Genomic DNA, 24,382 nt, shown 5'->3' with positions numbered 1-24,382 from the left:
TACAGCCACTATGGAGAACAGTATGGAGGTTCCTTAAAAAACTAAAATAGAACTACCATACGACCCAGCAACCCCACTACTGGGCATATACCCTGAGAAAACCATAATTGAAAAAGAGTCATGTACCAAAATGTTCACTGCAGTTCTGTTTACAATAGCCAGGACATGGAAGCAACCTAAGTGTCCAGCAACAGATGAATGGGTAAAGAAGATGTGGCACATATATACAATGGAATATTTCTCAGCCATAAAAAGAAACAAAATTATTTGTAGTGAGGTGGATGGACCTAGAGTCTGACATAGAGAGTGAAGTCAGAAACAGAAAAACAAATACCGTATGCTAACACATATATATTGAATCTAGAACAACAAAAAAAAAGGTTCTGAAGAACCTCGGGGCAGGACAGGAATAAAGACGCAGATGTAGAGAATGGACTTGAGGACACAGGGAGGGGGAAGGGTAAGCTGGGATGAAGTGAGAGAGTGGCATGGACATATATTGACTACCAAATGTAAAATAGATGGCTAGTGGGAAGCAGCCGCATAGCACAGGTAGATCAGCTCAGAGGGGTGGGATAGGTAGGGTGGGAGGGAGACGCAAGAGGGAGGAGATATGGGGATATATGTATACGTATAGCTGACTCACTTTGTTATAAAGCAGAAACTAACACACCTTTGTAAAGCAATTATACTCCAATAAAGATGTTATGAAAAAGTACAAAACCAAAAAACAGAAATAGAGTCGTAGGTGTAGAAAACAAACTTATGGTTACCAAGGGGGAAACGGGGGGACGGATAAATCTGGAGATTGGGATTGGCATATACGCACTACTATATATAAAATAGATAACTAATAAGAACCTACTGTATAGTACAGGGAACTCTACTCAATAATCTGTAATGACATATATGGGAAAAGAATCTAAAAAACAGTGGATAGGGACTTCCCTGGCGGTCCAGTGGTTAAGACTCTGTGCTTCCAATGCAGGGTGCACGGGTTCGATTCCTGGTCAGGGAAGTAAGATCCTGTGTGCCACGCGGTGCGGCCAAAAATTAAAATTAAAAAAACAAAAATAAAAAGAGTGGGTATACGTATAACTGATTCACTTTGCTGTACAGCAGGAACTACCACAACATTGTAAATCAACTATACTCCAATACAAATTAGTTAAAAAATAAAATTGGTAAACTGAACAAAGAAGGAGAAAAATGTAACTGACCTATTAAGCATAATGGAAGAATCTGAGAAGGGCATTCTGCGGACCTCTGATTTACAGCCAGTCAGTCAGAAGTGGAGGTAATATTGTGGACTAGCAATTGGCATCTGAATTGTGTGTGTCACGGGTGGGGGCAGTCACACGGAACTGAGCCCTTAACCTGTAGGATCTGATGCTAAGTCCAGGTAAACAGTGTCTGAAATGAACTGAATTGTAGGCCATCCAGCAGGTTGAAGAATTGCTTGGTGTGGGAAAACCCCCACATAACTGGTATGAGAAGTGTTGAGAGTAGAGGAGAAAAACAGAGTTTTCCACTACTGTTAGTTATTCAGCTTTATATTGGGTAACAAAGAAAATTTCCACAAAATTAGAATTTAGGGCTACTGATTGTAGATTTCTCTAGCTTCCTATAATATGTACTCTACAAGTATATCTAAAATATTTAATAGGTGAAACCATCAACCATTAAACAGTCAATTAGTAGCCTGAAGAATGTCCTGAGAGAATGTGCTTAGGGATTTTGCTAGAATGATGAGACATATTCCCTGCCCCCAGTCCCTCACACTCCAGAAGTGATAACACAAATAGTTAAAATTCAAGGTGGTAAGTACTACAAAGGGGTATGTACCACACAGTAGTGTCAAAGAAAGAAACAAGAAGACCTCATAAATTGTGATATCTGGGTATCTTAAAGTGTGAGTAAGAATTTGACAATTTTAAGAAAGGTTATTTCAGAGAATAGTATGCACAAAGGCTTGAAGGCATGACACAACTTGCATATTTGAGTAATTGCAAATAATTTGGTGTGGCTGGGTTATAAAATAGTGATAAAGGAACAGCAGGAACTGAGACTGGAGATGTGGGCAGGAGCCAGGCTGAAGGTCCTGTAAAGCCACCGTAAGGACTTTGGACTTTATGCTGGGAAATGATGACATTTGGATTTTGGCAAGATTTTTCTGACTGTAGTGGGAAAAATGGATTGGATTGGATTGCAAGGAGGACTAAGTACAGTGAGACAAATTAGAAAGCAACTGCATTCATTCAGGAAACAAAAAAGGCAACTCCAACAAAGGCAATGCCCAGTGAGATAGGAAGGAGGGATCATGTTCAAAATATATTAAAGATATAGAATGATGTGACAGTGAAGGAGTGAAGGAAAGAGACAGGCATACAAGATGATAAAGAATTTTTTCAGATGAGTATATGAAAGGTAGAGTCAATCTTTTAGCATGCAAGATACTGAAAAAGAAACCGCTTTGAGAGAAAGGAAAGCGTGTTAAATTTTAGCTTGAGCTTCACACTCAAGAGGGAAAACAAATCCTCTTTGGGGCTGCCAGCAATATTGCTCATGCATTATTTATTAATTTAACTCCAGTACAGACTGTAGCATGCTCTTCTCAGGCTCATTTTAAGATAATTGTTTCAGAAAAAAATAACTAAGTTATTAACTATCTTAGGATGCATTCAAATGTGTCTTAAGAAAATATTCAAGGTTTTGGAAAAATACTGATATTTGTAGAACACGTTAGAATTCTTAAAGAACAGACTTTTCTAGGAAGTAAATCAGTGAATTCTAAACTTGAACCTTCCACATTAATCTTCTAAATTCAAGAATCTTAGGTTTTCTTTCTATTCAAACTTATACTGTTGTCGATTTCCCCACACCTCCTGGTATCAAATACCAGGCCTTTTTTTTCTATAGGCAGTTGGGTTAAGAGTAAGATCTCTAAAGCCCAACTGCAGAGTTTCAGATTCCAGCCCAATCACTCATTACTTTTGAAATCAGGGAAAGTTACTTGACTCCTTAGGCTTCCATTTCCTCATTTGTACAAGGAGAAAATAATACTAAAGACCTCATAGGTTGCTGTGGGAATCAAGCATGTTAAAACACAGTGTCAGTCTTTTAGTGAGTGCTTTTAGTCAGTGCTTTTAGTGAGCACTCAGTAAGTATTAGAGCTTATCATCAGTACTGCGTCCCTTTTTCCTACTTCCTTTATATTTCTATTTTGCAGTAGGGCTAAACAGTGTTTGTTTACAAGGCAGGTTAGATAGGAAATATCACCATGACGATGCCTTCAGTTCTGTGGTGTTTAATGACTGTGAAGCGTAAGAATCCAGATAAGTCCTGGGATACCTGATTGCGTTGGACAAGAATGAGAAAAGTTTATGAAAAACACGACTCTTTACCTCAGCCACCCCATCTTGCTCTACTATAAATGCAACTGACCCCTAATTTTCAGAAAGTGGCTCCAGATGAGCACCCTTAGATGTTCTTATTTTCCTGTCTTTTATTCCCTAGCTTTGTGAGGTGACTGCTGATTTACTACTGTCTGGTAATGTCTGGAATTCCAGACTCCCCAGGATAGCACTATTTTCAAATTATTTTCCATGTTTTAATACTTGTTTACTGTTTCTGTTCATCAGGAGGTGATTTAAAAAGCTAAAAATAAAGCAGCATCCAATGAATGCTACAGTCCTATTTACCGAGAAGAGCTAACAGGAAGCAAGCAACTTGTGACACATTAATAAACATATGATCCCCCTGAGGGGAATTAGACACTCTCAAAGTAAAGAGTCCCATCCGCCATCATTAAATTTGCAGCATGACTGCTATGGCACTGTGGCTCTCTGCAGTCGGGGAAATACAGTGGAATGGGGTAAATGGGGAAAGAATGCTCCTCCAGGATTTACGGTAAAAATCATCAGCACATATCTACTCAGCTTCTATTGTTTTAACAGATGAGCTGCAATCTAGGCAAAAGTTAAATCATGACTGCTGGTTCCAATGTTTATAAAATGGGTAGAGAGAGACAGGATATTACAGGTATGTGGACAGAACAGTTGTTCATAATTGAGAGTCAATACTCATCTTTTCCAGTGAAGAAATGATATTAATGTGAATTTTTTTCAAAACCTAGTTTTCTCTGGCAAGGGTAACCCTGCAGGACACACTAAGTACACAAAATGTATTGTACAAACAGTTTAGAGAGAGTTACTTCTTTCAGCCTCCTGAGGTTACAGCAAAGGGACCCAAAGCCTAAAGAAGTCAATGATTTGTCTAAGTTCTACTAATTGGTGGCAGAAATGGGATTAGAACGTATATCTCCTAACTTCTAATTCATTGGTCTCTTCTGTATACTACTGAAGATAAGTAGTGCTGGGTTAGCACACATAAACTATATATACATTGTTTAAAACAAAAGAAAGTTACCTACTCTTAGCCCTGATTTTATATTATTTTATATTCTAGAATAGATGCCTACTGGAGAAAGGCAGAACACGCTCTAACTTAGATTTCTTGGAAAAGTTAGGTCCTTAAGCTCCCAAACATCTAATAAAGAATAAGATGGAGCAAGCAGCAGGTATTAAAGAAATATCATGGTTTCTTCAGCTGTTTCTACTACACACTTTCTACATATATATATATACATACTTGTAAAAGAAATGGCTTCTGAAAGGACTGGCTTAGGGCCCTGTCTTATAAGGAAGAAGGAAATCTAGCCTTAAATCCAGTGCAAATACTGGGGATTAACAAATATTTTTGGACATAATCAAGAAGTAAATCTATGACACAAAAAATAAAGTTAGAATACTTTCTGTAAGTAGTCTCTGGAAATCAGTACAGTGCATCGAAGTTCTCCATAGGTTCCTTAGTGGGGTGTTACTTTGAAAAAGTGAAAGATTCTGAATTGGCATGCATGGGAGCTACCAGAGATTTTATAATTTATCTTTTGAAGGATGACAACATCATGCAGCTACAGATCGAGGTGTGGAAATTTGGGTAGTGCAGGCAGGGGGTAAGAAAGAAAAATATGTGTGGGAAGAGAAATTTTGTATATTGCCTGATTAGCTATAGAGTAAAATAAAAGCCATGTTATGCCATACCTAAGGGTAGCACAGTTTCAATCATTCTGTAATCACAACCCCTATGCATGATAATCCATAGTATTCAGGGTTTCTCTCCACTCTAACAGAATTACCAGTAACATGATTGTTAAACATGTCCTCTAACAGCGGCGCCACTAAACACTTGACCTGTATATTATGTTAATTTCCTGGTCCCTAGGGGAAATAATAACATTTCCATAATGTTTGGAAATCTCTTCCCACTTATGAAGTGCTGAGAAAGACAGGGATTTGATCAATGTTCTTTAAGGATTAAGTTGTTTTAGGCTTCTATGTTTTATATGGTTTACTCTAACATTCACTGGTCCTTTTTCAAGTCATAATCTTTTGTACATAATTTTTTTGTGTGAAAACAAAAGCATAGAGTATTCTTGAACTGTTACAAACGTCTGGGCACTGAAAAGCAGCACAGAGGGATGGAAGATCTGAAAGTTCAGTTACTACAGAATGGAGCAGAACTCCACTGTTTGGAAGGTGACTCCTTAACCATAAATTTGACTGCACTCTTTAATCATTCGTTGTGAAAATAAAATGTTGGGAATCAAAAATGTCAGGGTTAGATTGTGGAGGGAACCTCTTACAGTTTGTTAAGCCTTAAATATACTTTGCTAGTTTATTTCTAATCTTAAAGTCTTCCAATTTTTCTATCTGTAATTTTTTTTTCTATCAGTCCTTACGGTGATGCCTGAAGCTATGTGTGTGGCCCCTCTATCTTATCTTTCTTACACACACTATGCTTACAGCTACTGACGCTAAATGTGAAATTTGTTTGGATTAGGTTTTCTTTTCAGAAGACCTCTGGAGGACCTATTGATTTGACTGTGGTTGAAATCAGAGCTTCTGAAAAGATTAGTGTAAGAACACTGAGCAATTGATAAGACCTAAAAATGCCAATTTATTGCCTTCTTGTTTGAAATTCTTTCTTAATAATTTAACCTGTAAGTTGAACTTCATCCTCAATCTTCTGCTAACTATAAATTCAAAATAATTATCTCCCACTTTTTGACAGAAGGTGAATAATATAATTTTATCATTTTAATTTTTCTAGCCTAGTATTCCTGGAATATTAGACTTGAGGAGGCCTTAGTGTGTGAAATTCTAGTCTAGTATTTCTCCACCTGAGTTATTCTTGGGCACAAGAACTTTCAAACTTCACCACTATAGACCCCAAGGTCTCCTTCTAGACCTCTTCTGGAAGGAAAGAAAAAGAGAGAGAGAGATTAAACAAACAAACAAACAAACAAACATGTCACTGAAGGAAACTGAGGCTCAGGAAGTGGTCTCAAGGTCATATAAATGACAAATTTCTTCAGAGAAGCTATGGCTGACCTCCTCTATCACTGTCCATCTTATCTCTGTTTATTTTCTTCATAACAATCACAAGTTGTAATTACCTGTTTTCCCTTATTTTGCTGCCTCCGCTGTTAATATGTATTCTTCTCATAATAGGTAAAATGAGAGAGTTAGCTGTATGCTGTTTGAATTCTTAAAGGCATATATTTTTAACAAGGTAAAATTCACACAACATAAAATTAACTGTTTGAAAGTGCACAGTGAAGTGTCATTTAGTACATCCATAATGTTGTGCAGCCATCACCTCTATCTTATTCTAAGACATTTTCATCATTCCAGAAGGAAATCCATACCCATTAGCAATCACTCCCCATTTCTCCATCCCCATAGCCCCTGACAACCACCAATCTGCTTTCTGTCTTTATGGATTTGCTTACTTGGAATATTTCATGTAAAAGAAATCATACAATATGTGGACTTTTGTGTCTGGTTTATTTCACTTAGCATAATATGTTCAAGGTTCATTCCTGCTACAGTATGTATCTGTACTTCATTCCTTTTTTGGCTTAATAATAGCCTATTGTATGGATATATCATATTTAGTTTCTTGGTATATAAGCTGATGAACATTTGGGTTTGTTTCCACATTTTGGCTATTAAGAATAATGCTGCTATGAACATTCACCTACAAGTATTTGTTTGAGTGTCTTCTTTCAGTACTTTTGGGTGCATACTTAGGAGTGGAAATGTTGAGTCATATGGTTATTCTATGCTTAACTTTTAAATGATTCAGGCACTTTTCAAAAAAAATCTCTATGCTCTTTCTCCCTTTCTAAACACTCCAGTTTCTTCTGACACATGGAGAATAATCCATTATAAGAATTTGTTCAGTAATGGCCAGTGGAGCATAAGGACTTAAGAAGCCTAATGATTTCCCTAAGTGTCTTGTACAGTGCCAGGCACATGACAGGCACTCTCAATAAACATTTGTTAAATGAATGAATGAATGAACTATTAGTTAATGGCTACGAAGTTCTGATTTACATTTATTTTTTGCTTAATCCCTCTAAACAACCCTCACCTACATCCTACTGCACTACTTTTCTCTCCTCTCCCTGTATGCTTCTTTGACATAGCACACACTTCTTGACAGTGGATGTGGTAAGCAAATGTCTCTTCCAGGCCAGGCAAAAACTATAACACAGCTATAAAGACTTCCTGGCAATGAATAGCTACTTGCAACCACCTGATTATCTCTTCCCACCCTGCACACAACAGACCTTCTTTTCAGCGTAGTTGACCTTCTTGATTTGAAAGATATCCCACTACTGGGCGTATACCCTGAGAAAACCATAATTCTAAAAGAGTCATGTACCACAATGTTCACTGAAGCTCTATTTACAATAGCCAGGACATGGAAGCAACCTAAATGTCCATCGACAGAGGAATGGATAAAGAAGATGTGGCACATATATACAACGGAATACTACTCAGCCATAAAAAGGAACGAAATTGGGTCATTTTTAGAGACGTGGATGGACCTAGAGACTGTCATACGGAGTGAAGTAAGTCAGAAAGAGAAAAATAGATATCGTATATGAACACATATATGTGGAATCTGAAAAAATTGGTATAGACGATCTTATTTACAAAGCAGAAATAGAGACACAGATGTAGAGAACAAACGTATGGATACCAAGGGGGAAAGAGGGGGTGGGATGAATTGGGAGATTGGGATTGACATATACACACTATTGATACTACGTATAAAATAGATAACTAATGAGAACCTACTTTATAGCACAGGGAGCTGTACTCAATGCTCTGTGGTGACCTAACTAGGAAGGAAATCCAAAAAAGATTTACGTATACATATATCTCCTCTTTGCTGTACAGTAGAAACTAACACAACATTGTAAAGCAACTATACTCCAATAAAAATTAAAAACAAAAACCAAAAAACCCAATACTGTATTGTATACTTGAAAGTTGCTAAGAGAGTAGATCCTAGATGTTCTCACAACAGAAAAAAAGGAAAAGAAGTTAAATATGTGAAGTGATGGATGTGTTAACTAATCATATTGTGGTAATTATTTCACAGTCTGTCTGTATATCAAACTGTCATGTTGTACACCTTAAACTAACACAATGCTATGTGTCAACTGTATCTCAATAAACCTGGAAGAAAATAAAAAAGATAAATAAATTTAAACAAAAAAGATAAGGGAAAGATAAGGGAACAGAAGAATAAATGTGTGAGCCACATTTGCGTCAGTTGCAAATCACTTTTTTCTCTCCAAGCGTCACACAGGCAGTTTTTTCTAACGTGATTATAATAGTTCTTGTACTATTAAATCTTGCTCCTGGAATGTTGTGGAGAAGAGGTGAACCAGGATCCAGACACATGGCTAATCCTGCACCCCACCTCTCATTTTACAATGAAAATTCCAGGGAAACTTCCAACAGAGTAAAAGAAAGTCTACACTGATCTTTAAAGAAGACAGAGAACTACCAGAGTTTGCTGAAATTTACCCATGTACAAATAGATTTTTCAGGTATATTAATTTTCTGAAATTTAAAAACGTATCAATACTTTTTCTGCTACTGTGTGTAAACCAAATCTGGACAATGTCAGCAAATAGCTGCCATAAATCAGTGATTTTTTTTCTACTAATACTTCTCTAAATATTTTTGGAATATAATAATGGCATACGTTTTATTCACTTTTGCTTTGCGGGTCAGTATTTCCTGATAATAGCTTTGCTTTCCTTGACTTCAAAATAAAAATATAAGTGATAAGTAAAATTAACTGTGAAGATGGTAAATAAACTTAGTGATAATGGGCATTTATATTGTATACTTAACTACATATAGGAGACAAAAACTGAATCCATTCCATAAAATCGACCAAGGTGCGTATTTCCAGACTCTGGAGACTGGTGTAATTTTGAAGACACAGTGTTTACTGAAATTTGCAGTCCGAGTTCTCATGTGGAGTGACTTCTTTGAACTTAGCATATTTAGAAAGTGGGCCAACTTCTAGACACAAAGAAGATAGAACAGTGTATCTGTATCCGGGAAAACTATTCCTCACTCAAGAAAGGTTTGGGGGAAATGGAAATGGAAGCTAGATATTCTCCTTGAAGAAGAGATTGCAGCCACCTTCCTGAATTTACATGTTCATAGCACCGAGTGCTCCAATTTGAAGATAACATGTGAGATCTTGCTTGCTTTTCCATCGCTTTCTAATGTCATATTTTTCAAGTCTTTCCCCTCCTTTTCTGTTGTTATGGTTTGAGGCAGTTTCATTCTATGTAAATTCAGCATATTGCCTCTTAAACTTCTCATAGCAAAGGCAAGCCATTTCACAGAAACTAAACAAAACCATTAAGCCCAGCAGGGGACACTCAACATAATACAGGAATGAATATATTAACGATCATTTATTAGAAGAGTGAATTAAATATCATTTATTGAGCATTTAAAATGCATTTATTCAGTCAATACATATTTATTGAGCAAAGACTATGTGCTTGGCCCAGCTGGGGATAAAGCAGTGAATATACACAGTATTTGGTTTTATGACACTTATATTCTACTGAGAGGAAATGGTGGGGGAAAGAACATTGCGCAAAAAGCTTTATACAATACTACTTCACACCCATTATGATAACTATTTAAAAAAAAGAGGAAAACAAGTTTTGGCGAAGATATGGAGAAGTTGGAACCCTTCTGCATTACTGGTGGGAATGTAAAATAGTGCAGCTGCTATGGAAAACCAGTTTGGAGGTTCTTCAAAAAGTTAAACAAAGAATTACCATATGATCCAGCAATGCCACTCCTAGTTATATACCTAAAAGAATTGAAAGCAGAGATGTATACAGATACTTGTACAACAATGTTCATAACAGCATTACTCACAATAGCCAAAAGGTGCAAACAACTCAAATGTCCACCAAAAGGTGAAGGAATAAACAAAACATGGTATAGACATACAATATTATTTGGACTTTAAAAGAATGAAATTCTGATACTTGTAACAACATGGATGAAGCCTGAAAACATTATGCTAAGTGAAATAAGTCAAGACACAAAAGGACAAATATTGTATGACTCCATTTATATAATATACCTAGAATAGGAAAATTCCTAGAGATAAAATTAGAATAGCAGTTACCCTGTGCTGCGGGGGGGAGGAAGGAATGGGCAATTACTGTTTAATGGGTACAGAGTTTCTGTTTGGGATGATGAAAAATATCTAGAAATGGATAGTGGTGATGATTGAGCAACACTGTGAATGTAATTAATGCCGCTAAATTGTACAATTAAAAATGGTTTAAATGGTAAATTTTATGTTATGTATACTTTACCACAATAAAAAATTAAATTCTACATTTTATATGGGAGAATCTTATGATATGTGAATTATATCTCAATAAAGCTATCGTTTTAAAAAATCTTTATATGCATTACCTCATTTAATCTCCCTCTATATAATCTCATTTAACCCTCACTTTAAATACCAACTCTCCATTGTGTCCTGTATTTGTATCTCCATCTCACCTCTATCTGAACTCTAGATTTATATATCCAGTTGCCTATTTATCATACTCAATTGAAATCCAAAAAATTTCTTTAGATCTAACATGACCCACAAATAAATCTTTACTTCTACCCTCAAATCTACTCTTACCCTAGTCTCCCCTATCTCACTGATAAACACACCATTCACCTAGTTGCTCAAGCAAAATAGCTAGAAGCCCTTTGAAACACTAGTCTTACCCCAATGGAACTAGTGTGACGCCAGTGAGGGGGTGCTCAAAAATTAAGGTAAATATTATCTAAATGCAATTTTGAATAAAATCAAATTAATACAAAAAATCCATGAAAACAATAAAGGCTTATAATTCTTTAGTATACCACTCTATTTTATATCTATCCTATCAATTATCACTAATTGATATTTTCCTGATTTTATTTCTTTATATAGGTATATATTTTCCCTTCCATACAGTGTAAGTACCATGGGAAAGGGAGTCTTATCTGCTTGTTTACCACTTTATCCCATAAATATGTCCTCCATTTCCCAGGCTCTCCTGCCAACTGACTTCCAGGTTGGATTTTTCCAAGAGAGGATCTGTTGTTTCAGCTTCTGGATTTGGTAACACCACTTCCTTCCTTTCTTCTTCCCTTCAGACATAGGGGTGGTTGCTAACCCCTGGACTGCCTATGTCCTGCCATTTCAGTTCTTCTAACATATTTATAGCCCATTTACCACATTAAATTCTCCCTACTGAACTGCTTATAAATAATTTGCTTTAGCTGAGTAGATCCTGGCCTATACAGTGGTTTAGGAAACAAATATCCAAGTGCTTAATCTACATTATACATAAATTCCTACAAGTCTCCCAGGAGGTTAAAAAAAAAAAGAGGTAAACAAATTATATTTCTACATTTGCAAATATTACATATAACACTCTTTAAACATGGTGCATTTAATAAATTAAGCTGCTTTTGCATTTTCCTATCTATGATGAAAGCCTTTTATTTCTATATCGAAAACAAAAACGGGGGGGGGAACAGAATTAAACTGTGAGTTAATTTAATTTAAAGGCAGAATTAGATGTTTTTGGGAAGAGACTTCTTTATTCTATATAATTTATGCACATTTCACAGTTGATTTCTTTTCAATACTTTTTAGGCAACTTTAGTATCAATTCCAGTCAACTGCAATTTTTAGATTTTTCTGACTAGAAAGAAGAGCCATTAAGCTGAATCACCTACAGTTCACTAAAAGAACAAATGGTTTAAATAGGCCATTTTCAGAGAAAAGGAAATGGGCTAATGATTTGTATATCTTTATAAATATAAACATGGTAGAATGTGACAATTATACTACAGATTCTTGTCAACAAAGAATACAGGAATAAAATACTTTACACTCGGGTGGGCAGAATGTAATGCCATGGAGTGATATTAGAGATATGATTAAAAGTTAAAAGCAAAATATGAGTGGGTCGCCTCTTTATCAAAATGTGATAAAGAATACAAAAAGAGGACATTTGCAAGGGCAGAAGAATCCACTAACAAGCGGTGTGATCATGGACAAATAACTTATCTTCCCTGAACTTCAGTTACCTGATCATAAAATTATAAGGATACTTAACCTCATAGAGTTGTTGTGAGAAGTAAATAACATCCTGATATAAAAACACTTCCTAATGGACAAACTGTTACATAGTATGTTTTACTGATGTTACCATTTTCTGCTCTGATGGTTTAACGGCTTAGATTGTCAACCTCACTGCATCTCTTGAATCTTCACACTTATGCCTGATGTTCTTCCACATCCTCTTCATTCTTCATAATATTTTCACCACTGGTTAAATATGGAATTTATATCAAGGTCACCACTTTTTAAAAGCTTCAGCTCCTTTCCAGCCGCAACTCATAAAAGAGATAAATCCTATAGCTCTTTATATTTAATCTCCTTATCCTACTGCAAATATAGCCCTCCTCCAATTCTGTTCTCCAGATCTAACTTTTCATTTTTATAGAAAGGCTCAATATGAATAGAACACTCTTTCTGGGAGTGAAGTCTCATACATTTTGATATTCAGTTACACTTGTCTCATATTATCGCCAGAAAGAGCTGCCATTGATGTGAAGACCTCCCTAGATGCAGCAGTAGGGAGATAGATAAATGAATGAATGAATGAATAAATAAATAAATAAATAAATAAATAAATAGATCACCACATCACCACGAATGAGGGCTTGTTATTAGCTCTGCTCTCTTAGTTTTAGAGGAATGAATCACCAAGGGGATTCTAGAACTGGATAGTTAAATATTTGCGGATGTCAACATAGAACAGACATTTTGAAATTCAGTATTTTCAGAAGTACGGGTCATATGTAAAACACTTATCCCTAGTCAGAGGGGAGGTGGAATAATTACACAGGAGACTTTGTAACAGTCAGCTGTCAAAATACTTTTCTGCCAATACTATAAGATTATCTCTCATGTTCTTCTCACATGAAACAACTGTTACAAAGTACTGTAAATGGCTCTACTGTATACATGATTTCCAGCCACAAAATCTGCTTTTTCCTTAAAAGTCCGTTATGATAATAGCAAGCAAGAAAACAAAAGGGAGAGAGAACTCTTATGGAATGGAGGAATTCAACCATGTTATATTCAATCTTATCAGGATGCAGGGTTTTCCCAAATTATTCTTCATACATACATGAAGAATATCATAATGATTAACTAGACATCTTTTCCTTGAGTGCTTTCTCAAAGCTACAATTTATGTAACAGCACTGTAATCATTCCCACTCTCAAAACCCTTCTGTTCACTAGCCTATTAAATACAACAGTAATTGACCACCTTGGTGACTAATTTGCAAAAGCTATTACATTGCTTCTGGCTTCTAGTTTTCTTTATTAATATGGATTTATTTGTATCCAAATTGTACAAAGCATCGCTGCATAATTTGACTTTGCAGTTACTGATGTCTTTATTTACCATTTATTAAGTCTATAACGTATAAAGCACATAACATGAATAAGTTATTAATCTGAATTGTGGCTTTGGGTATGTTAGTTTCTCATGTGTTGAATAAAAGTCTACATGAGGGCTTACATCCTTCCCCAAAATTCCAAAATAATATTATTGATAATATCATTATGCACGTTATATTTCCCTGATCTATGGGCGCATTATTGACAGATTTTACACAGAGATATTCTATGTTCATGTGCATGTGTGTGTCCTCTATATCTACCTGTGATTTACCTCTTTCCCTTCACTAATAAAAATGTTTCAGTGGTAGTGTGAACTATTTTCCTCACTTTCTCAACACAGGCCCATCCCTTTCTCTACTATGGTCTGAGTTTCTCCACTAGTATTTCTCAGAAAATGTTGTTACTAGAGTTATCAATAACCTGGCTTTCCTCCGTTATCTGGGTTGAGCACAATATGAAAATTTAGTTTTATTTATGTCCATTCATCTTGAGTTTTTATCAGAGGGTATTTTCCTTTTGTGCCTCGATTCATTTTCTCATTTCCCCTTAAACACCAGAATTTCCTTAGGTTTTTGTCCATTTTATTTGCTTCCTCTTGAGCACTTTTATGTTACCTATTTAGAATGAAAAATTGCTGCACCCCACTGATGGATCCAGTTGTGTGCTAGTGGTGTACAAAGTAACAGGGTAAATGTTGCACTTTCTAAAAATAAATTGAAAAGTATGTAAATCGTTAATGAGTACACTCCAATGGTGAAAAATCCCCACCTATGAGCCCCAGCCACCCTGAAGCCAATCCTGGGGGGGCAAATCCTATCACTAGGTTCTTTGTTATCCACAGGAATTGGACCAATTAACACCCTCAACAACAATGTTTGAGAGGGCCTGTTTCCTCATACCATTAGCTAACATGGTAAGCTATGAAGTGTTTTCATCTCTGGCAATCTAATAGGTAGAGATATGGTCTTTTATTTTTGTCTTAACTTGCAATTCTATTAATTGTGAGGTTGAAGATTTTTTCATATACTTAAACAGCGTTTGTATTCCTTATTTTGTGACCTGTCATCTTGACTTTTTACTTCTCCTGGGTTAATGATCTTATTTTTATTAATCTGTAAGAGACTTCTGAGGTCAAACTCTGAGATGGGAAATACTGAGAAATGATTTGAGACCAGGTATATTAGAGCACTGGTTACTGGGAAAGCAAAAGAAAGGGATATAGAAAAAGCACAGGACCAGAGGTGTTCACCCCTTCTTAGGAAGAGTGAGGTACCTTCGAGAGGAAACATGTGCTTCTAAGACTTAGTGGTGAAGGGAAAAAAGGAACTGACTGAAGATAAAGGGCTCTAATGAACGAAGACTGTGACAAAGAATCAGAAGAAATCAGACTTGTGAAAAAATGTACAATTTGTTAAAAATACCACCACAACCACCAACATTAACAATAATAAAATCTATGTATCGTAATGGCAGCAAAAGAAGGTGACCTTAAAATATGAAATCAAGTAAGCCATGCAATCTCCCTACCCTACCCACTTCAAAGTGTCTTCTATTGCTGGTTCAGGGGGAAAAAAAGCCAAAAAATGAGAATCGATTCAGCAGATGAAACCATTGCAGAACACATCTGCACACGTCCAAATCCACACTTGCACAAAGCAGAGGAAAAATTTAACTTGACACTCCAACAGGAATTTTATACTTAAATAAGCATTGCAGAATTGGAATCATAAACTTTTTTTTTAAACTTCAAAGACAAAAGAATAAACAACATGAAGTATGAAACAGGAGCTAGTCAAACTCAGGAGAAACGGGGAATAAATGAGGATTAAATTACAAAGCACCTATGATAGGCAGACTTGCTAAAATGGCCAGTGAAATATGGTCCACTATAATTCTCAGAACATGTGAAAATAATGAGTTACCACTCCTGTCATTATAGTACATTATGTGGCACCATAACTTAAAATAGGGACTATTATCCTGGGTTATCCACATGGGCCCTTAGAAGCATAGAATCTTCTCCAGCTGGTGACAGAAGAGGAAGTCAGAGGTGCGAGAAGCATAAACAGGATTCAATATGCCATCACTGGCTTGAGTATGGAGGAAGACACTTGCCAAAGAATGGGAGCAACTTTTAACAGCTGAGAGTGGCCCCTGACAGACAACTGGCAAAAAAAAAAAAAAAAAAAGGAAATTTAAGGAAATTTAATCCTATAACCACATCTGACTTTGGCCAACTACTTGAATGAGCTTACAAGTGGATTGTTCTCCAGATCCTCCAGTTAAGAAGCCTAGCCCAGGCAAATTTGATTTTGGACTTCTGAGACCCTAAACTGACACTGCTCTGTGTTCTGACTTGCAGAACTATGAAGGGGAAAACAAACAAACAAACAAAAAAAACAGGTGTTGTTTTAAGCCACCAAGTTCGTGGTAATTTGTTATGGCAGCAATACAAAATTAATACAGTTCCAGAGGGAGAAGAGGTATACCCACAAGTAACATAGGATCATAAAGGATAGAATAGAAAAGAGACAGGAAAATAAAGTAATACAAAAAGCTTTAGAAAGAATATGATAGAAAAGGCAGGACGAGATTATCCGACATACTTATAAGTGAAATCCTTGAAGGGAAAAAAGCAAATCAAAGAAACAGAAGAAAGATTTTCAGACAATGATTCAAGAAAACTCTGCTGAAATAAAAGTTCTGAATTTACATATTAAAAAAGTAATAACACTGCCTCGATTCCTAAAAAACATTTTTTGCGTTTACCTTGCACAACTGCACAGACTGGATACGGATGCCTGGCCTGACTCTCCAGTAGGAAGTACAGGTAGGAGAACAGTGCAGGCTAAAGGACAGCCCACTGCACAGGCGTGCACAGCACGCAGACGCCTGCACAGCACGCAGACGCCTGCACAGCACGCAGACGCGCGCAGGCGCACGGAAACCCGTCTAGCCCCATGTCGATTTCTGGCTTAGCCAAGATCAACAACGCAAGGTGAGGCCAGACCTATCTCAGAGGCTGCCGCCCCTACAGATATAGGTGTTTTCAGAAACTCACAAGAATTTTGTGTAGCGCTTCCTTGGAGGCGGGTTTCTTGGTGTCCGTACTGACGTTAGGCTGGTGGTTCCACTGTGGAGTTGGGGCAGCTTGCAGAACTACACATCCATATGAAAGACGCGATTTTCACCTGCTTCATCAATAACGCTTAACGTTTTCTCTTCTTTTAGGGCCCCTATTTTGTACCAAAATGCAACAATCTCCAGAAGGAGCTTTGGATCATGCGGAGTATGTCATTGCAAGTGCCCAACAGAGACCTCCAAAAAGGCAATACTCATCTAATGGGGAAAAGTCTCTCTATGAAAAACTTTATGACATTTACGTTGAAGAATGTGAAAAGGAGCCTGGGGTTATGGAGGAATTAAGAAGCAATGTGAACCTGTTAGAGAAGCTTCTTAGGAGAGAGTCGTTGCCGTGTTTGGTGGTCAACCTGTACCCAGGAAAAGAGGGCTGTTCGCTGATGCTCAAGGGGGAACATGGATCATCTGCAGAGACCATTCGACTGCCCTATGAAGAAGGGGAATTGCTCAAATACTTGGATGCAGAAGAATTACCTCCTGTTTTGGTGGATTTCCTGGAAAAGTCTCAGGTTAACGTTTTTCATCGTGGGTGTGTCATAGCAGAAATACGGGACTACAGGCAGTCCAGCGGCAGGGAACCTCCCCATTACCAAAGCAGGCATATTCTCCTACGTCCCACGATGCAGACTTTAGCCTGCGATGTAGAGGCCATAGCCAGCGATAACCAGAAATGGACCCAGGAGGACAAACTTTTGCTTGAGAGCCAACTGACCTTAGCTACAGCTGAACCACTGTGTCTAGACCCTTCTATATCAGTGGTCTGCACTGAAAACAGACTGCTCTATGACAAACAAAAGCTGAACACTCTTCCCATGAAAAGGAGCTTCAAGAGGTATTCTATGGCCTCTCTGAATCTGCAGCAGGAGCTGTCTCGTCCACCTCCTCCTGAGCTAAGAGCCCTGACTTCCTGCAAAAAAATAAGAGAAAGTAAAACAGGTGGGAATTCCGGCCTCAAAACTTTTAAAGCAGGAAATGGTGTAGATACGTGGAAACAGAGACCCTGTGACTTGGCCGTACCTTCTCAAGTGGACGTGGAGAAATATGCTAAAGGGAATAAGTCTGTCAAATATGATGACTCACAATCAACAGTCTGTCCAACCCATGAGGTACAAGATGGTTCTGTATTTGGGTGTGAAGAGGGCAGTCAGTCCCAGACAACAAAGCTGACCTTGCAGTCGCTTAATGATCCATTTATCTCTGGAAAAAGAAGCTCCCATAAAAAAGTCAGATGTGAGAGACAGCTGTCTCCCCCGCAATCCTCCACAGATGACCATTCCTATAGTTTCGTGCCAGGGCCAAAGACTGATGTGGGGAGGGTGGTCAGTCAGTCCAAGGAATTGGTCCAAAAGAGCGGCCAATGTCCAGTGCAGGTATCACACAGCTCCGGTGACTCAGCTGGTCTCAGGCAACCTTCTCCAGGGAAAGAACCAGAACAGCCTAAGACTGGGTCGGTTCAGTCTTCAGTGCCGAACAAGGGAGCCAAACATCCACCTCCACCCATCACACTTCCCTTGAACTCAGGAAGGAGCTCCAGTGGTGACAGTTTCACTTCACAGCAGGCAAGCAGCTCTCATAAATCTCCATCTCCTGCCCCTGCTCCTAAGCCACCAAGTCCTTCCCAGAAATTCTCTGCGGAGGTGAATCGAGTTAGCTTGCTTCCTGCCACGGCCCTGTCCACTGCGGGCTCATCACAAAGGACCCAAGTTTTGGCCAGATCATCTGGCCTGAAGAGCATCAGAATGGTGTACTCTGGTGAAGGACGCCAGGCCTCGGGGAGAGGCTCCAAGCCTATGCAGGACTCTACCACCGGGGCCACAGCTCCTGCAGTAATCACGCTCCGTCAACTGCCCACAGGGATCAAGCCTGGCCCCCTGCCCACAGGGATCAGACCTGGCCACCTGTCTACAGGGATCAAGCCTAGCCCCCCGCCTGGAGGAATCACTCTTGGCCACCAACCAACAGGGATCAGACCCGGCCCCCTGTCTACACGGCGCAAGCCCAGCCCCTTGCCCAGAGGAATCAGGCTTGACCACCAACCAACAGGGATCAAGCCCAGCCTCCAGCCCACAGGGATCAAGCCCGGCCCCCTGTCTACAGGGATCAAGCCTAGCCCCCTGCCTGGAGAAATCACTCTTGGCCACCAACCAACAGGGAACAAGCCTGGCTCCCTGCCCACAGGGATCAGACCTGGCCATCTGTCTACACGGCACAAGCCCAGCCCCTTGCCCAGAGGAATCAGGCTTGACCACCAACCAACAGGGATCAAGCCCAGCCTCCAGCCCACAGGGATCAAGCCCGGCCCCCTGTCTACAGGGATCAAGCCTAGCCCCCTGCCTGGAGAAATCACTCTTGGCCACCAACCAACAGGGATCAAGACTGGCCAGCAGCCTGCAGGCGCTCAGCCACCAAATGTGCTGCCTGCTGCACCACCGGCTCCTTCTCAAGGAGGTGTTCAAATTATTGTTAAAAAAGCTTCCAGTCTCAGGCCCTTAGCTCTACTCCAGCTTCCACCAGACTCACTCCTTTTGAACACCCAGCAGCAGGCCAAGGAGCAGCCACAGCAGCAGTGCTTCTACCACCTGATTCCACAGCAACAACTTCAACAACCCACAGCTTCGCATCCTCAGCAGCCGGTGCCACAGGCTCCTGTACGAGGTTCGGTCAGTCAGAGAGCCAACCTACCTGCTCAGCAAGCGACGGCCATTAACCTCAATGAAGTGGAGGATTTTCTGCAGCCCCAGGTAGCTGTGTTGTCTCGGCTGGGCTCTGCCCAGAGTCACCCCGGGCCAAACCTCCCTCAGCAGGGATCTCAGCTCTCCTCTGCCTTGCAGCTGCAGCTGCAGCCACAGCCTCAGCCAATACTGTTCAAAATCTTGCAGCGCTCAGTGGCTGTGACAACAGTAGCAGCCCAGACAGCTCAGCCCCCTCCACCTAGTGAGCATACAGCAAGCCAGTCAGAAGGTAAAATGAAGAGAAGCACACCAATCCCTCCAAAGCCCTGAGTCTTGCATTACTTTTTAATCTTTTTTAAAACAACACAAGAGCGTTGGGTCAAAGGGTTTCTAAGTTTTCACTCCATTTTGGTGTTTAATGTCTCAGTATTTTACATTGGTAGGTGTACAAATTATACAAAAGCACAACTCTATGCGTTTTTTTTAAAAAAAACAGGGAAATGATTTACTGAAAAACAAAAAATGGGCTATGGCGCTAACCACCATGCCAGAATCCCATCTCTGCAATTTACTGACCTCAAGCCTATTGCCTGACTTCTCTGAATCTCCATTTCCTTGTTCATAAACATGTAAATCGTTATATCTACTTTTTAAGTTTATTGTCAGGGTTAATGTAAGATATATTAAGTACTGAAATTCAAGTTAACTTTAAATTAAATTAATAAAATATTAAATATTTGAAAGAAATAAGCGTAAGTACTTAAGCTGAAGATAAACTATAGTAATAATATTAGTGCAAATGATAGTTTTGTTACATTATATAAAAGTCAACTTTATGATCAATGGCAAATATGCCATGGAAGTTTAATTCCTCAAAAAAAACCCCACACACCAGACTTAAAAATAAGCAAAAATATATATATTTATATATGCATTTCTTAGGTTTTCAAATTAAATATATGTAATTAAATATTTATTATTATTATACATTCCTTAGGTTTTCAAATTATATCTTTATATATTATATATTATTATTATCATATGTATATTCTTTAGGTTCCTTATATTTATATATTCCTTATTTCTTTTTTTTTTAAATTTATTTGTTTAGTTATTTATCTATTTATTTATTTATTTTTGGCTGCTTTGGGTCTTCGTTGCTGCTTAGTGTGGGCTCTCTCTAGTTGCAGTGAGCAGGGGCCACTCCTCGCTGTGGTGCACAGGCTTCTCATTGTGGTGGCTTCTCTTGCTGCGGAGCATGGGCTCTAGGCACACGGGCTTTAGTAGTTGTGGCACGAGGGCTTCAGTAGTTGTGGCTCACGGGCTCTAGAACGCAGGCTCAGTAGTTGTGGCACACGGGGCCAGTTGCTCCGCGGCATGTGGGATCCTCCCGGACCAGGGCTCGAACCCGTGTCCCCTGCATTGGCAGGCAGATTCTTAACTGCTGCACCACCAGGGAAGCCCTCCTTATTTTTTATAGTTGTATATTTCTTAGGTTTTCAAATTACGTACAAATAATTAAATATATTATTATATATTCCTTAGGCTTTCAAATTATACATATAGGTAAAGATTTTAATCCTTTCTTAATAAACAGTAGCTTTTTACTCTAACTAGATGCACTACATGGTGAGTTCTCTCTCTGTCTGATAAAACTAAATGCATTAGGCATTTGTAATTCGTTCTTCAGTAATTGAGGGACGATTTGGATATATAACTCAATATCATTTGCCAGGCAATATTCTTCAAATGTATTATTCATGTCGTGCTTATTATTTTGCAAACACTTCATAGTATACAAATGCACCTGCTGTCTGCCATTCATCTTGCTCCTCTATTCTGTCTCAATTATTTTGTCTCCATCACACAGGATAATAATCACAAGAGAGGGTAAAAGTTTCTTGACTTGTAACAGATGAGTGAATAGAAAATAAGTTTAGATAAACTGAAAAAAATGACAACAGGGAATTATAGGGGAAAGAATGAATAATTGTGATATGAAGATATCTTTAAATATATACGCTAATTGAAAAAAATTATTTCTGTAGCTCCTAAACAATATATTTTAGGATGACAATGTAAGGTAAGAAACTAAATGACTGGGGCCTTCCCTGGTGGCGCAGGTGGTAATTTTAAATTAAAATAAAAAATAGAAAATCCATCTGCATACCCTTCTTATCCCTAACTGTTTCTACTCTAACTTTGAGGGATGCCTAGAGAAATTCTCAGGCTTCCTTCTTAGTAGCTGAATAATCACCCACCTTGAATGAGTCCTGACACTAGCAAATGGATTAATGATAAAATATTCTCATCTGTGACATTTCTGACCAAGTCACACTCCTTTGCTTAATATCCTTCCCTGAATCTGCATACTCTGTGGAATCAAATTCAAACTATTTTGTTTAGCTATACAAGGTCTTTTTAGACCAGGATTTGTCTTGTATCTCTTTCCCATCTCCTACTACTTCCCCATTCACATCTGTGGCTTTGGCAGTACCTAACTCTTGGTGCTCCCAATGTGCCATGTTCATCCTCACATCCATGTGTTGGTGGAGACCCTCAAGCAGGAACTCCTTCCCATTCTCTGCTCATAGCTTAGTACTCAGCCTAAGTACCACCCATCTGGATCTGGGTCTACTTCCATATCATCCTTTATTACAGCACAGTTCAAACTATTTCACAGGATTATTTGCGAATCAAATATGGTAGTAAGTATTAAAAAAGAAATGAAAAGGCAAATTAATATAAACATCCTTTCCAAATTTTTGTTTATTTTTTCAAACATAGATTGTATGACTTTGCATTTACTTATATAGCATTAGTACTTTTACTTGAACGGTTAAAATTTTACTATATATAATTATAATCATATGTAATGTACATTTATATTCTCTAACTCTGTGTTGAATGTCACAATTGTCTTTTTAAAACATCAGAAGAATACTAAATGAGAATTATTACTTATTTAAATATAATTTAACTTTAAGCAGAGGTTATGATGATGATAAGAAATAAGAAAATTAAATAAAGCTTTTTTTGTTTTCTTGGATTTGAACCAAGAAAATATTCCTGAATTCACAATTCAGTCATAGGTCATTCTGATGAACTATAACATAAGTTTCCTTCTACAAAATTCCAAGGCTAAACTAAGGAACAAGAAGAAGACAAATCAGTAAGATACTCCTTTTTATTTCAAATCACCTCATTTTTGGTACATTTATGTTTCTTAGAAGTTTTGAATTCTGGGCATATACCAATGTATGCAAATAAGACAATGTTCTCCTGTCTTTGCTTCCCTGTTATTGTCACGTGATAACAGCCTGATGGAGTCTTATTAGATGTTTGGGATGACAGGACTTAAAAAACGATGTGGTGGGAAAATGGGGAGTTGTTCAGTGAGCAGAGTTTCAGTTTTGCAAGATGAAAAAGTTATAGAAATTTGTTGTACAGCAATGTGAATATACCTAACACTACTGAACTGTATACTTAAAAATGGTTAAGGTGATAAATTTTATGTTTCATGTTTTTTTATCACAATTAAAAATTTTAAAATAACAATAAAACTGTGGCATACAAAATACTTCATTTTCAGGGTCCTTAGGGGAACCTCAGTCACCTATGGGTTCATAGCCCTGTTGTCAAAAGCACAACCCTCTGGAGCCAGCCAGTTTTCATTTCAAAACATGGCTTTGCCACTTACTAGTTGTGGGGCCATAGGTAAGTCACCTAACTTCTCTGTGCTTCAATGTTTCCATCTGCAAAATGGAGATATTTCATAGCACCCTTTTCACACAGTTGTTATAAGTATTAAAGAAGATAATATTTGTAAGCAGCTGAGACATTCCATAAAGTAAATTATCCAGAATGACTGAAATGGAGGAGTTATTCTCACCAAATTTAGAAGATATGTTTCAGATGATCTAACTATATAGGCTATCCGGCAAATGTGAAATCCCTCTGATGAGCAACGGGGGCCACCTGGAAGTGGTGCTAATTCTCCAATGCAAATGAGTGAGATCGGCATTATCGCTGATTTATCAAATGATGTGGTTATCAGTTTTCTGACGCTGTGGACACAGCCAACAAATGGTAGTTGCTAATGCAAGCCCCAAATCAAACATCCCAACAGGAGACCTTCTGAATTGCAAATTAAGTTGCCTCACACATGCCCCACTCCACATAGCCTGCTTCAGTGTAGGTGGCTGAGGACTTTATGTATTTAATGACTGATGATTCACCTATACAAAGAGGGAGGAGGCCAGTGAGCACCCGGTGTTTCAGAGTGGAAAGGAGCCTGTGGGTACAATTGTAGGCACCAATCAAAACCAGCAGTGCCCAACTCCTCACCTAAAATGCTTAACAGTAACTACGATGGGGTTGCCATACTTCGCGTTCATTCATTCACAAATATTTATTGAGCACCTATAACAGGACAGACGATGTCAAAGCCCTAAAGACACAGCAATAAATGAGACAATGCCTTTCAAAAGCTTACAGCCTAGTACATTAAGAACAAATAAATATTAATAAAGTAGAGAAAACTCTAGCTTGGCTTTCAAATCGAATTGATCAAGCACAATTCCTGCATTAACCTTCTAATTTTTAAAATTATATTTCAAGACTCT

General features: G+C 38.2%; 1 protein-coding gene and 1 pseudogene across 1 annotated transcript in view; one reads left to right on the top strand and one right to left on the bottom strand.

Annotated features, from left to right (window-relative positions):
• Positions 1-24,382, bottom strand: part of IL1RAPL1 (interleukin 1 receptor accessory protein like 1) — a 707,257-nt gene that overhangs the window by 562,046 nt on the left and 120,829 nt on the right. The gene's annotated exons all lie outside the window — the stretch shown is intronic.
• On the top strand, positions 17,196-20,087 carry LOC137757368 (transcription factor SPT20 homolog pseudogene; annotated as a pseudogene).

The sequence above is a fragment of the Eschrichtius robustus genome, chromosome X (assembly GCF_028021215.1).
Source record: "Eschrichtius robustus isolate mEscRob2 chromosome X, mEscRob2.pri, whole genome shotgun sequence".
Classification (NCBI taxonomy): Eukaryota; Metazoa; Chordata; class Mammalia; order Artiodactyla; family Eschrichtiidae; genus Eschrichtius; species Eschrichtius robustus.
This window is presented reverse-complemented; position numbering and strand designations above follow the sequence as displayed.